This window comes from Mustela nivalis (genome assembly GCF_964662115.1).
Source record: "Mustela nivalis genome assembly, chromosome: 9".
Taxonomy (NCBI): Eukaryota; Metazoa; Chordata; class Mammalia; order Carnivora; family Mustelidae; genus Mustela; species Mustela nivalis.
The window spans coordinates 101,963,094-101,976,588 of NC_139028.1; the positions used below are offsets into that span (position 1 = coordinate 101,963,094).

The 13,495-nt window shown below is 44.9% G+C and overlaps 1 long non-coding RNA gene across 2 annotated transcripts; it reads left to right on the plus strand.

Moving 5' to 3' along the window:
* The first annotated feature begins 266 nt into the window (after nt 1-266).
* LOC309872750 lies at nt 267-3,031 on the plus strand. 2 transcript variants are annotated; one of them, XR_014316106.1, is made up of 3 exons: nt 267-757; nt 2,193-2,426; nt 2,710-3,031. It is a non-coding gene; the product is annotated as an uncharacterized lncRNA (long non-coding RNA). The 2 variants fall into 2 exon arrangements; XR_014316107.1 differs by having other exon boundaries at nt 267-480.
* Nucleotides 3,032-13,495: the final 10,464 nt, after the last annotated feature.

Consider the following 13,495-nt stretch of genomic DNA (forward strand, 5'->3'; position numbering starts at 1 on the left):
GCGCTTAAAATGGGTGCATTTTACAGTATGGAAATTACACCTCAATAAAGTCGATTTAAAGAAAACAACAAAACTGAGTCCGGATTGCTGGGAAAAAACCCTGCCTTGAAAGGAATAGGCAGGGAGGGAGGCCCCTGCCCTGGGGCGGGCCTTCTCAGGGCAGGGGGTGGGGCCTCTGCCTCTCCTCTCACCCCCTTCACCAACCACAGACTCTAATTCTGATCCTGCCCTGGGCCCTTCTCACTGCCTGACTTCCTGCTGGATGACAGAAGGGATCTCACAGGCTGAAGGAGTCAGCTGCGGGGGCTGGGCTTAGAGAGGAGGAGGCTCCCCCTGCAGTCCGCAAGCCCGGGAGGCTGGGCATGGAGGCTGGAGATGCTTGTGCCACGTCTGCTTGCTGGGGCGCAGGAGAAGGGCTGTAGAGTGTCGGGACCCCGGCAACTCTGCCGCAGAACACCCCCGAAAAAACTTGGCAAAAATGTGAGTGCCTCACTGCCGGTGCAAATGGACAGAGGTTTGTTTGCACAGGGCCACTTAGGGTGGGCTGCCGGCTGAGGAGTGAGCCTCTCTCTGGTCCTGCCACAAACAGCAGCAACGTGATATCTCAAAGAGGAGACAGCACCAGGGGCTCCGGGGGGACAGCAGGTCCAGGTGATGCGGCAGAAGTGGCTCTCAGAGGCCGTCAGAGAGACCAGGATCTGAGACTCTGGTCTTAGGGACACGACTGAGGGTCCCCTTCCACCTAAGTGCCGGGATGGTAAGCGATGTCTAGGACCAACTTATGGAGATGGGAAGGGGAGTCTTAGCAGAGTGGGAGACTGGGACATTTGTAAGAGCCCAGATCTGCTCCCCGACAAGCAGAATTTTGAGATCTGAGATATTTATGCAACCGAGCTCACTCACTCCTGCGTGAACCTTTGTGGCGGCCTTCAGTGAGTCAGACGCTCTATTAGTCACTGGGGATTAAGCAGGGGCAAAACAGAAAAATCCCAGCTATCACAGGACGCCCCTTCCGTGACAGCTCTGTGCTGTCATTTCACCCGGAGGTGGGTGCTTTGGAGGAAGATGGGGAGGGGTGAGGAGAACGGGGGAGACACGTCAGTAGGGCTGGTCAGCACCCCCCCACCACTGGAGGAGGCGACACTTGAGCCGCCCACTTTGTACCCACAGGCTGGAGAAACCTGGAGCATACTGGTTCCAGGACCAGTTCCGAGTGGGGCCGTTTCTGGGTCAAAAAAGCATAATCACATTAAGGCTTTTGCTAATACCGCTAAGTTATCCAGAGAGTTTCCGAGGTTGCCTTCTCAAAGGAAGGGGAGAAATGCTATGTGCTTTCGGAGTTCTTTGGAGAGTTTAAAGAGTACGTGTGCGCGTATGTGGTGGGACGATGCCTCCTTGCTCAAATGCTATCTCAGAAGGCACAGTTCAAGTTCATTTCTTCCCACTCACGCCAGACCAAAGACTTTAGGAGCTAACTTAACCATTCTCGCGGCTGAAACACCAGTGGGGAGGACCTGCGTTTCCATCCCAGCTCTGCCACTCATCCGCTCTGCTGCAACTTTGAACAACTTTGCCTACAGCTATGTAAGCCTCTGTTTTCTCATCTGGAAAATGGGCCTTCTAAAATGCTTAGCTCAGAGGGTTGTGTGAGGGTTGAAGGAGATGATCCAAACCAGGCGCCCCGCAGAGCACCCAGCACATAGTAAGTGGCCTTGATCTTCATTCTGCAAAGTCAGCAGTACTGGGGGGGGTCAGAAGCAGCCCCAAGCACAGGGCAGTGTGCTCCCTCGTGGACACAGAGACGCCGTGGGCCTGCTCCGCCCCTGCTTCCAGACATCAGTCAGTCATTGAAGTTCAGATGTTGTCTGCTAAGGTTTTCTATCTGGTTTTTACCTGCGTATGAGCTAACCCAACTTTTTTGGTATTTTTAAGATTTTATTTATTTATTTGACAGACAGAGATCATAAGTAGGCAGAGAGGCAGGCAGAGAGAGAGGGGGAAGCAGGCTCCATGCTGAGCAGAGAGCCTGATGGGGGGCTCGATCCCAGGATCCCGAGATCATGACCTGAGCTGAAGGCAGAGGCTTTAACCCACTGAGCCACCCAGGCACCCAAGCTTACCCAACTTTAAAAAGACCCCCGAATGATATGCATATCTGTGTCTGTGTGTGTGTATGATTTTTTTTCTCTTAGGAAAAGGAACAAGGATTTTTCCACACGCCCCTAAGCAAAACCAGCTGAGCCGAGTTAACTCAAATTTCTCAAAAACCATTCACCTCTGCACTTCGACCAGATATGGAGTGCTTCAACCCTAAAGTATTCTGGAGGCAGGGGGGAGGGGGGGCTGTCAGAAAACCCACAAGTGATTTGGAACAGGGTCAGAGTGAAATCATCGTGAGTCCAAGCACATTTCAGCCACCAGACTCGGCAAGTTTTCATTGTTTACTTGCATCTGTTTGTGGGTTTTTTTTTTTTTTTTAGACCCAAAATGCAGATACAGCCATTATTTTACTTGGAACTCAGACATGAAATGTTCTGCCCCACCCTCCCCGCATACTTTGTATCATAACAACCACTTCTCCCACCTGCTGGTGTCTCTCCTTGTGCCAAGGTCCCCTGGACTAGGCAATCACACTTCAGCGCTTCTTTAAACTTCATACCAGAAGATGAGCTGCTCCCTCATACTCACCTGTCCTCCTCCCCACCTCAGGGTGCCATGTCCACAGCAGGAAACCCTAATCTGGAAAACCCTTCTGAGCCTGAGCCCTGGAAGGGGACAGCTCCCAAACGCTGATTTGTGAACCGAGTTTTCGTGCATCCCTGGTGAGGTTAGAGAAACAGGAAAGATACAGAGAGGTTTCTGGAACACCAAACGTATTCCACGTCTCACTCGTAAACCATGTCCTTGTTACTTTTTGTTTTCAAATATTCTTTTATGAGAGTTAGTGAAAATAGATGGAGGTGAGTTGTGTTTTTTTGCTTTTTTTTTTTATACTGTCCTACTTTAGCAAAATAAAAAGTTGGCAAACTTAGGCTCATCAAAATACATTCTGAGATCTTCCCAGTCTACAAGCTACCCAAGTCTGGGAATCACCGGGAAAAAGAGACAGCCTCGCACGTGTCCTGAAGATGCATGTGAACTGGATATATGCTCTGTGCTGGGCTCCTGCACGCCATTTCCTCCCACTCTTGCGACCACACTATGGCCAGGGTGACGGCTGTTCCATGTGATGAGTGAGGCCTCTTACCAGTTAAGTGTGTTAAGTGACTTGCCCAAGACCACTTAGCTAGGAAGGGGGAGAGGGGTGAGTCGGGATTTGAACCCTGGCTGCCAGAAATTCCATCCAGCGTGGCCTCCTCTACCTCACGACGTCTGGTCCTGCCTTCCCTCAGCAACAATGAATTCAGAAAAGCATCTAAAATCGACGTGGTGAAGAGTCTTCTTCAGAAAGCCTCTGTAAATAAATACATTCATAGATCAAAAACAAACCCTTCCATCCACCGACAGAGAGAGAAGGAGATGGACTATGGTACTGCGTGGTTGATGCACTTTCAGTAAACACAAGGGCTGAAATCAAGAAAGTGTTCAGTGCTGAATGGTCAGGAGAGCTGATTCATAACACGAAGGGGCAGAGGCGGGTCCTGGCACATTAGCTGCCCTCTTCAGACGCGCAGTCCTCAGAACAGGAACCGGACGCGGCAGCGGCTGCCTCATTATCAGACAAGGATAAAGAAAGTGACAGTCTAGGGAAAAACAAGAGTGATTAAGGGATGGAAGAAGCCATGAGTAAAGATGAAGAAATAATTATAGAGCTTAGCTAACTCATAAATCAAGAACGATCATTCCATCTACAAGCACCAGCAAGGTGAAAAGAACCAAAGCAAAAGATGGGCTGTTTAGGGTACATTAAAAGAAATGGAACAATGGCTGGAATTAAGAGAGTGTTAAAAGCCCCAAGTCAGGGACAAGATGAGTCACTGTGAAAAATCCACCTCCCCAGGGGAACGGGCCAAAGCCTCAGGGCGGTAGAAGTGCCCAGGAGATTGGAGATACCAGTGGGGAGCAGTCCCTCTCTGGGCCGTGCAGGACAATGATCTCCCACCGGAGTCTTTTCCTCTGTCCTCTTTCATACCTTCACTCCTCCTCCTCCACTTCAGGAAGACAGGATGACAATTCGAGGAGAAAAAACAGAGCCAACAAATATCACAAGCTGTCATAACATAAGCCGGGATGGGTCTGACCTGGGGCCATGACAGAGGAGCACTAATGATCTCGAGAAACCAGTCCCATTTCAGAGTGATCCTGGGGACGCAGGCCCTCACAGGCTTTCCCCTGGAGCCTTGCAGGGGATTGGGTGACCCAGGCTTATTTGTCCAAAACCAGCTGTAGCAGGATTAACTGCTAGCTCAAAAGGGGTTCGCTCCCCATCACTGTAGACAGAGGAAGGTGAGATCTGGGCAGAGTTTCAGCCTCCACCAGCCTCTGGAATGTTCTGCCTATACATGGTTTTTTATAAAGCCCTAAAAATGCCTGAGAAATGCTTGGGTCCTGACACCCAGAAAAGGATAGAAGACAAGGTTTTTGTCTGCTTCCCACTGAGAACAAGTCATTTGGGCCAAACTGGGAAAAAGAGGTCCTCATCCTGAAAAGCCTCCCAGAACAGGAATTGGTTCAGGAGTTCAAAGGTTAAAATGTAGATTCAGGGGAGAGTCTAGAGCTTGGACATGTGAGAGAGCAGGTGAAGGATAGCTCCTTCTTGAGAGCGCACAGAACCCTAGGGGAGACTGACCAAAAGCAACAGACGTGGAAAAACCTAGAAACCTGGTCAAGCTTTTATTCCAAGGACCCCGTTACAAGTTTGTTGCATTGTCCTGCCTATCACTGATGTTCCCTGGAGATTTAGCATCCCAGTGCAACTAAATAAACTAAATAGTGCAACTAAATAAACATAAAAACAATGGGAGGATAGACTCAAAGAATCACGGGAGCTAACTAAGGCACAAGGCAGAAGTGATAAGCATACAGAGGGCAGGGAACCTGACTACAGATCCTAGAGAATGTTCTCCCCACATAGCTCCAAGCATTTAAAGGATAAATGATGACAGCTAAAAAGTCAGGCATTTTAGGGCACCTGAGTGGCTCAGTTGGTTGGGCGACTGCCTTCAGCTCAGGTCACGATGCTGGAGCCCCGGGATCCAGTCTGGCATCCGGCTCCCGGCTCTGCGGGGAGCCTGCTTCTCCCTCCCTCCCTCCCTATCTTGCTTTCTCTCTCTCTCAAATAAATAAATAAAATCTTTTTTTTTTTTTTAAAGGCATTTTAAAATAGTGACAACCCTCAGAAGGAGTGGTTCCATCTTTTTTTCAATTTCTCTCCTTGGTCTCTTGGTAATTGATTAAGATAGATTGATTGACTGACTTTACTTCATAAAACGGGCAGTCCAAGTTTTTAGTCTGACCTGCTTCTCAGAATGGCCTGTTGGCTTTAAGTGAGCTAAAGGGAAGTAATGGAATACCCTGGTTGGGAACGTCGTGTCCAGCCACTGGACCCGGCTGGCCCCACGGTGGGGCTTGCCAGGTGGCACCCTGGGCGCTTCCTCTCAGGGACCACCTTTGCAGGCTAGCATTCATTCCCCAAACTGGTGGTCACCTAGTACAGACGGCAGGCAAGGCACATAGTCAGCCTCTGCGTGAGAAACAAAACCACACAGGACGCAGGAATCGGAGGTCCTTTAGGACAGGGGGGGTGTAGCGTTTGTTTGGGGTTTTTTTCCTATCCCTCAGTAACTACCCCTAAGAAGAGGGATACTGCAAGCCACCATGAGTCATTTGCTAGTTAGTATAAGTGAAGGCTCAGGAATGAAGTTAGTGTAAGTGTTGAGAATGAGAGAGAGAGAGAGAGAGAGCAAGAAGACACAGGTCTATAGGAGGAAGCCCCATCTGGGGAATGGACAGGAAGAACATGGGAAGACCAGAGGAACTGAAGACAAGCCATGTAACTTTGAGAACTAATTAAACACGTACATGCATGCACACACACACACACACACACACACATACAGAGAGGATAAAAACTGACAAGGCTCCTCCTTGGAGCCGGGGATGAAAGCTATAAGCCCGAACCCACAGGGTTACCGCGTGCCTGCGAGAGCACAGGAGGCAGGTGAATGTGAACACAGATCTGTAAAACCATGTGACAAATGTTACAATAAAGTTAAAGACAGGGATAATGGATGTGATTTTTAAATGAACCGTGCATTCGATAATGGATTTGTACCCAAATTAAAAATCCTGACTATGACAATTCTACTGCAGCCCTGTGAGAGTATGTCCTGACCTTGGAAAACATACACAGAAGTATTTCCGGTTAAAGCGATGGTTTTAAAGGCACATCTGAAGAGCACAGAGGATGGAAGACTGACTGCAAGGGGTGAGGAGGTGGGGAAAGGAAAGAGGCTTCACCAAGGATTTGACTACTGAGTATGGTGTGCAAAAGAGAAGGGGTTCATGAGAAGAGGGGTTGTCCTAGAAATTGAGTTCAGCAATGTATAAAACATATAATACATTATGATCAAGCTAGGCTGATCCTAAGAATGCAAGAGTGATTTAACATTGGGAAAGCTATTAATGTAATTCACCACATTAACGGATAAAGAAGGAAAACTTTATGATTATCTAAATAATTGTAGAAAAAACATTTGCTAAAATTAAGCACCAATTCATAATGAAACTTTCTACCTGATAGAATTTTTTTTTAACAAATAAGTACAGCAAACATCATTCTTCAAACATCATTCTTGAAGATGAATTGTTAGAAGAATTCTTTAAAAATCAGGAACAAGACAAAAATGTCTGCAAGTCTTCTTTCCAGCATTGTACTTGAGGTCCTATCCAGTACAGTAAGAAAAGAAAAAAAATTAAAATGTGTAAGTTTTGGAAAACAAAAAACAAGACTGACATTATTATAGGTAATATAGTTGTTTACTAGAAAACACAAAAGATTTTATAGATAAGTTACTGGAGTTAATTTTTTAAAGTTTAACAAGGTGGGTGGATAATATGAATCAATTGCATTTCTAAACTCCAACAATAAACAGAAGGCATAATTTCAAAAGATGCTAATTATAATAGCAACCAAAATTAAGGTACTTGGGAATAAACATGATGTAAGGTGTGGAAGACCTTTATAAAAAAAAAAACGAACTTTATTGAAAGGCATTAGATAAGAGTTAAGTAAATGGAGAGATGAACCATATTCATGGATAAAAAGTCATAATGTAAAAATGATGTCAATTCTCTTCCAGCTGATCTATTGAGTCAACTCAAGTCCTTATCTCAAGAGATGTTTTCAAGTTACTTGACAAGATAATTCTAAAACTTATATGGAAGGGTAGAGTCCTAGAACTAGTCAAGATATTCTTGAATAGAAAATAAGGTGTAGAGAACTTTTCTACTATATATAAAAACATAATATAAAGTAAGGAATATAGTGTGGTATAGATATAGGGACAGACAAATTCTTCAAAGGAATGGAACAAAATACTCCAAAGCAGATCTACTTGAAACCTTGGAATACCCTATGGAAACTTGACTTATGACAGATGACACAGCAGACCACCAGAGACAGGATGAATTATCTATTAAATGGTGCCCATAATTTATTGTTCATGTGGGGAGAGGGGAAAGAAGATGTACCTCTATCTCACACCATATCCTAAATGAATTCTGTGTAAATTAAAAGCAAAACATACAAGGTAACACTTTTAAATTTTTAGAAGAAAACATAGAATTTCTTTAAGAAATCAAAAAGAGAAGGACTTTTTATACAAGGTAAAAAAATATGTTAATCATAAAACAAAAGACTGACATATTAGAATATATTTTCATCAAAATATATCTTAAATGGGGCATCTAGGTGGCTCAGTTGGTTAAGTGTCAACTCTTAACTTCAGCTCAGGTCAATGATCTCAGGGTCGTGAGATTGAGCCCCAGGTCATGCTCTGAGTTGGGCATGGAGCCTGTTTAAGATTCTCTTTCCCTTTCCCTCTGTCCTTCCCCCCCAAAAAAGATATATATAGATATTTTAAAGAAAGTGAGAAGGCAAGCCACAAAATGGGAGAAGATGTCTGTAATGCATTAACTGACCAATTAATATATAAGAAACTTTTCCTATAGCTGTCTGCATGCTCATTTCCTTGTCTCTTTCAGAACTTTTACTCAAATGTCATGTTTTTAATAAAACCTTCCCTGACCACTGTTTTAAAAACTGCAAGTTCACCACCACTCCTGGCCCTGCCTATTGGCCTTTCCTGCATTATTTTTAGCTGTAACATTTATCATTACCATACATACTATATATGAGACTAAATAATTTAATTGCCTATCTCCCCTTCTCCTCACCAGACTGTAAACTCTGAAAGGAGACCAGGAATTTTGATCTCTTGTGTTCATGGCTGCATTCCCAGCATACAGAAGAGAGCACATAGCAGGTTCTCAATAAATGTGCATTGACTACAAACACTTACAAACCAATAACAAAAATACCGAAAACCCAACAGAAAAATCAGCAACGGGCTTAAACAAGGCATCTCAGAAAGAAAAGAAAGAAAAAAAAAACACAACTTGTCAATACAAGTCAAGTAAAAAGGTGCTTGAATTTACGAATAATCAGGGAAATGCAAATTAGGACCAAAATGAGATACTCTTTTGCACTCAGCAGATTGGCAAGCGTTAAGAATCCTGACAATACTAAGTATCCGCATGGATGAGGGGCACAGGAAACTTGTACACTTCCTCAGGGGAGTGTGAATTATTTCCCTCTTTAGAAAACAATTGGGGATTATCTTGTAAAATGAACATGTGCTTAGCCTGCCTGTCGGTTTCTCTGTTCTTAGGTTTATACCCTGGAATAATGCCACTCAAGGTGCAGCCCAGAGACTGGTGCCAGGAAGTAAATGATCTGTGATAAGCCCTCATGAGACAAGTACAAAAATTGAAAGTCAGCATTTAGAAAATGCAACAGCAACTTGATGTTGCCAACTTCTATTTATGTTTCAGACATTTTTTATCATAGTAAAATAGATGTAACATAGAAGTTGACCATTTAGGGGCACCTGGGTGGCTCAATCGGTTAAGCGGCTGCCTCTTGATTTCAGCGCAGGGCATGATCTTGGGGTCCTGGGATCGAGCCCTGCATCAGGCTCTGCGCTCAGCAGGAAGTCTGCTTGAGATTCTCCCTCTCCCTCTGACTCACCAACTGCTTTCTCTCTTCTCTAAAATAAATAAATACATCTTTTTTTTTTTTTAATGGGCCATTTAAAACCATTTTTAAGTGTGTAGCTCAGTGGCATTAAGTCCATACACACTGTTGTGCAACCACCACCACCATTCATCTCTGGAACATTCTCATGACCTTCCCCAACAGAAATCCCACACCCATTGAACAACAACTCCTCATTCTCCCTGTCCTCTCAGCTCCCAGCAACCATTCCACTTTCTATCTCAGTGAATTTGACTCTTCGAGGTACCTCACAGGAGTGGAATCATAGACTATTTGTCCTTTTGTGATTGGATTATTTCACTTAATTTAATGTCATCATGCTTCGTCCTTGTGGTAGCACGTGTCAGGACTTCCTTCCTCTTTAAGGGCTGAATGATAGTCCATTGAATATACACACATTTCATTTATCCATCCATCCATCAGTGAACAGTTGGGCTGTTTCTATCTTTTGTCTATTTTAATTAACGGCCACAACATATTTACTGAAATATATGTCTTTGCATATAATAACATTTCATTTTCCAGGGAATCATGTTCATGGTATTTTACGTAAGTATCAGTCTGGCACAGATAGGAAAACAAGTTCCACTCTACCCACAGATAGTTCAAGAAGCACCATCCTGGAGTAAAGGCTTCCAAACTTTTCTAAAAACCATAGTGAGAAAACTCTTCATAGCACAGCCTGGGACCCACAAACCTAACCGAAAAGGAAGTTTCACGAAGCAATACTTCACATGAAATGCACTAACGTCGTTATAGCTCTCTTTCGTTAAAAAAAAAAAAAAAAAAAAATCATGGTTGAATCTATTAAATTGATTTCACAGCCCACTAAAGATCATGAATCTCAGTTAGGAAAGCCGTGCTCTCGAGAAATCCGTCCACAGGTGTGTCAGGAGCTACGTGAAAGAATATTCCCAGTAGCGTGCTTCAGAGAAGCCAAAAAAAAAAAAAAAAACCATCCAAACATCCATCAATAGGAAGCTAAACAAATAAATTGTGATATATTCACCTAATAGAATATTACAGGGGCCCAATCAATGTTTATTGAATGAATTAATAAACAGCTGTGAAAATGAGCTATTTGGATGAATCTTAGAAATACAATGCAGAGTGGACAAAGCAAATCACAGTCAGCTCTATGCTGAATGAAACCATTTCTTTCTTTTTTTTTTTTTAAAGATTTTATTTATTTATTGGAACAGAGAGAGATCACAGCAGGCCGAGAAGCAGAAGGCGGCGGGGGGTGGGGGGTGGGGGAAGCAGGCTCCCTGCTGATCAGGGAGCCCGATGCCGGGCTCCAGCCCAGGACCTTGGGATCATGACCTGAGCCAAAGGCAGAGGCTTAACCCAGTAAGTCACCCAGGCGCCCTGAAACCATTGTTTTAATAAAAATTTTACATATTTATTTGAGAGAGAGAGAGAGTGACAAACGTAGTGACTGAGCGCTCCAGTGGGGAGGAGAGGCTCTCCATTGAGCAGGGAGCCCACACGGGAATTGATCCCGGAATCTGAGGATCATGACCTGAGCTCAAGGCAGATGTTTAACCGACTGAGCCACCCAGGCACCCTGAATAAAACCATTTTCTAAAAGCTAAAAATTTTAAAAATAAATAAAATAAAAGCTAAATAATTCAGGTGCCTGGGTGGCTCAGCTGGTTAAGCGTCTGCCTTCACCTCAAGTCATGATCCCGTGGTTCTTGGATCAAGCCCCATGTTGGGCTCCCTGCTCAGCAGGGAACCTGCTTCTCTCTCTGCCCCTTCTCCCTGCTCATGTGCTCTCCCTCTCTCTCAAAAAAATAAAATCTTAAAAAAAATTTAAAAAAAAAAAGCTAAATAGATCAAGCAATGCTAAACATTACATTGTTAAGGGGTGCATCATGTGATGAAACAATCTTAAGAAGAAAGGGAATGATAGGGGCTCCTGGATGGCTCAGTGGGGTAAGCCTCTGCTTTCGGCTCAGGTCATGATCCCAGGGTCCTGGGATCAAGCCCTGCATTGGGTTCCCTGATCAGCAGGGAGCCTGCTTCCCCCTCTCTCTCTGCCTACTTCTCTTAAATCTTAAAGATTTAAAGAACAAGAAGAAAAAAAAAATGGTTTCATTCATGATCTCTGTCTGTGATCTCTGTCAAATAAATAAAATCTTTTTTTAAAGAGTTTATTGAAAAAAAAAAAGAAGAAAGGGAATGATAAACACAAAATTCAGGACAGTGGGTACCTCTGAGGTAGGGGCAAAGGGCAGGACTGAGGAGGAGCTTGCAGGAAGCTAACAGAACTGGAAACATTATTGCACTGGGCAGTTTACAAATGTTCCTTTTATTATTATACTTTGTAGCTAGATATACACTGTATGTATTCTTTTAGCTATCAAACACCTTTTATAGAACTGAAATTGATGCAATTGGAGGTCCGAGAATTCTACCCACATTAAGCAAGTCACCTCTTTCATTGATACAGCAAAATATCAATACAATGGGCCCCCTGAGCTTCTTCCAAGACTTTGGGAAAAGAGCTGATAAGCATCTGAGGGTCAGCGTGGAAGGAACAGTATCAAGGCAAGGCACTGGCTCACATCCCATCCCCTTACAGAGCAACTACTCCGAATCTCCTTGTACTCATCCAGCAAACCTCCACCCCTCACCGCTTCCAACAGCCGCAGAGTGCATTTCTGCATCACTAGCTGTTGGCTGCTCTTAGAGTTCTGGTTTGGGGAGCTCAGGGAGGCAACAGAAGGCTCCCGACGCCTCAGAGGTCAGGATCCATGCCTTTATTCGTGCCCGTATTTCTAACATTCACCCCAGGGCGCCGGCGTACTGGGCATGGGGTAGGTGTTTCCTGGTATAAACAGATTAAGCACTTGGTGAAAGAATAAATAACTATGGCAATTAATCTGGACCGTTTCTGTCATGGCCGACCTACGCAATCACAGCAGGTTGTCCAGACTCATTAGCTACCTGGGACAGCTCTATGGGCACGGCTTCCCAAAACGTATTCGTGAATTGAAGATCTGATAGAGGAGGGAAGATAAGCTCACTGAATAGAAGTGGGGAAGTGGTCAGCTTTAAAACAAAAACCAAGAAATCCTGGGGATTTTAAGAGTTTCATGGTGCCTATCAGTAAATCGGTGATTGTCTCTTTTATCCCCACGTCAGCTTTTATCATGGTTAACCATGAAGTGTCGTGACCACAGAATAACCTAACACGGGATGTGGAGGCAGGGCGAGGGTTTGAATCCCGGTGCCTCCGTTTCCTGGGTAGGTTTGGACGCATGACTTCACCTCTCTGTACCTCGGTGTTCTCATCTGTAAAACGGAGATGGCAGTGGCATACAGACCTTACAGAGCTGTAATGACCACAAGTAATTAAGCGAGTTGCTATTCGCAGAGAGAACAGTGCCTGGCACAGAGCGAGCACCGTATTTATCGTTAAAGAAAATGCTTCCCAGATTGACAAATATTCTCTCGCCTGCCCACACGCCTCCTGTGCTCTTGGTGTCTCTCCTGTGTGGGCACTCAGGCTTCCACGTGGGTAAGGGATTTCCGTGGCCTTTTCCATGGGAAGCCTGAAGAGCTTCTGCCTTTCTGGAGCTTGGCTCTAGGACCCCTTACTTACTGTGCCTAAAGTCCTATGGTCCTTGCTGATCTTGTCCAAGAGCGTCGCATCTAACACATATGGTGTCCTGACATTCTTCCTTCATGACGCCTACCCTGCTGCCTTTCCTTTCCACCCTCCCCGTCTCTGCTCTCTCTGGCCTCCTCAGAGAGCCCTTCTTCACAGCCTCCTAGCACATTTCCCTCCAGTCTCTCTGTTCCTGCCCATTCATCCTTGGCCCTGGGGACACATTAAACCCTTTGCACAGCATTCTCATCCACCCGCCTCTGCTCAGACTCACCCTTCCCTGGCCACTTTACAAAGTGATGTTCAAATGCCTCAGCTTGACTATCAAGACCTCTGGGTCACCTTTAGCCCTTTCTCACTCCCTGCTTGCCTACACAGACTTCTTTTCTCCTAAATAGCCAGATTGGCCTATTGATTGCCTCCCTGTGGGTCATACCTACACCCACCCGGACAACACCACTTCCTCCACTCCCGAGCCTGGAATGCTCTTCCCATGACTTCAAGGTCTGTGAAAGACACTCTTGAAAAGTGAGGAAAAGACACCAAAATGGAGACTGGGGAATATCAAAAGCAGATTTTGCATTTCTAACTTGACTTGGCCA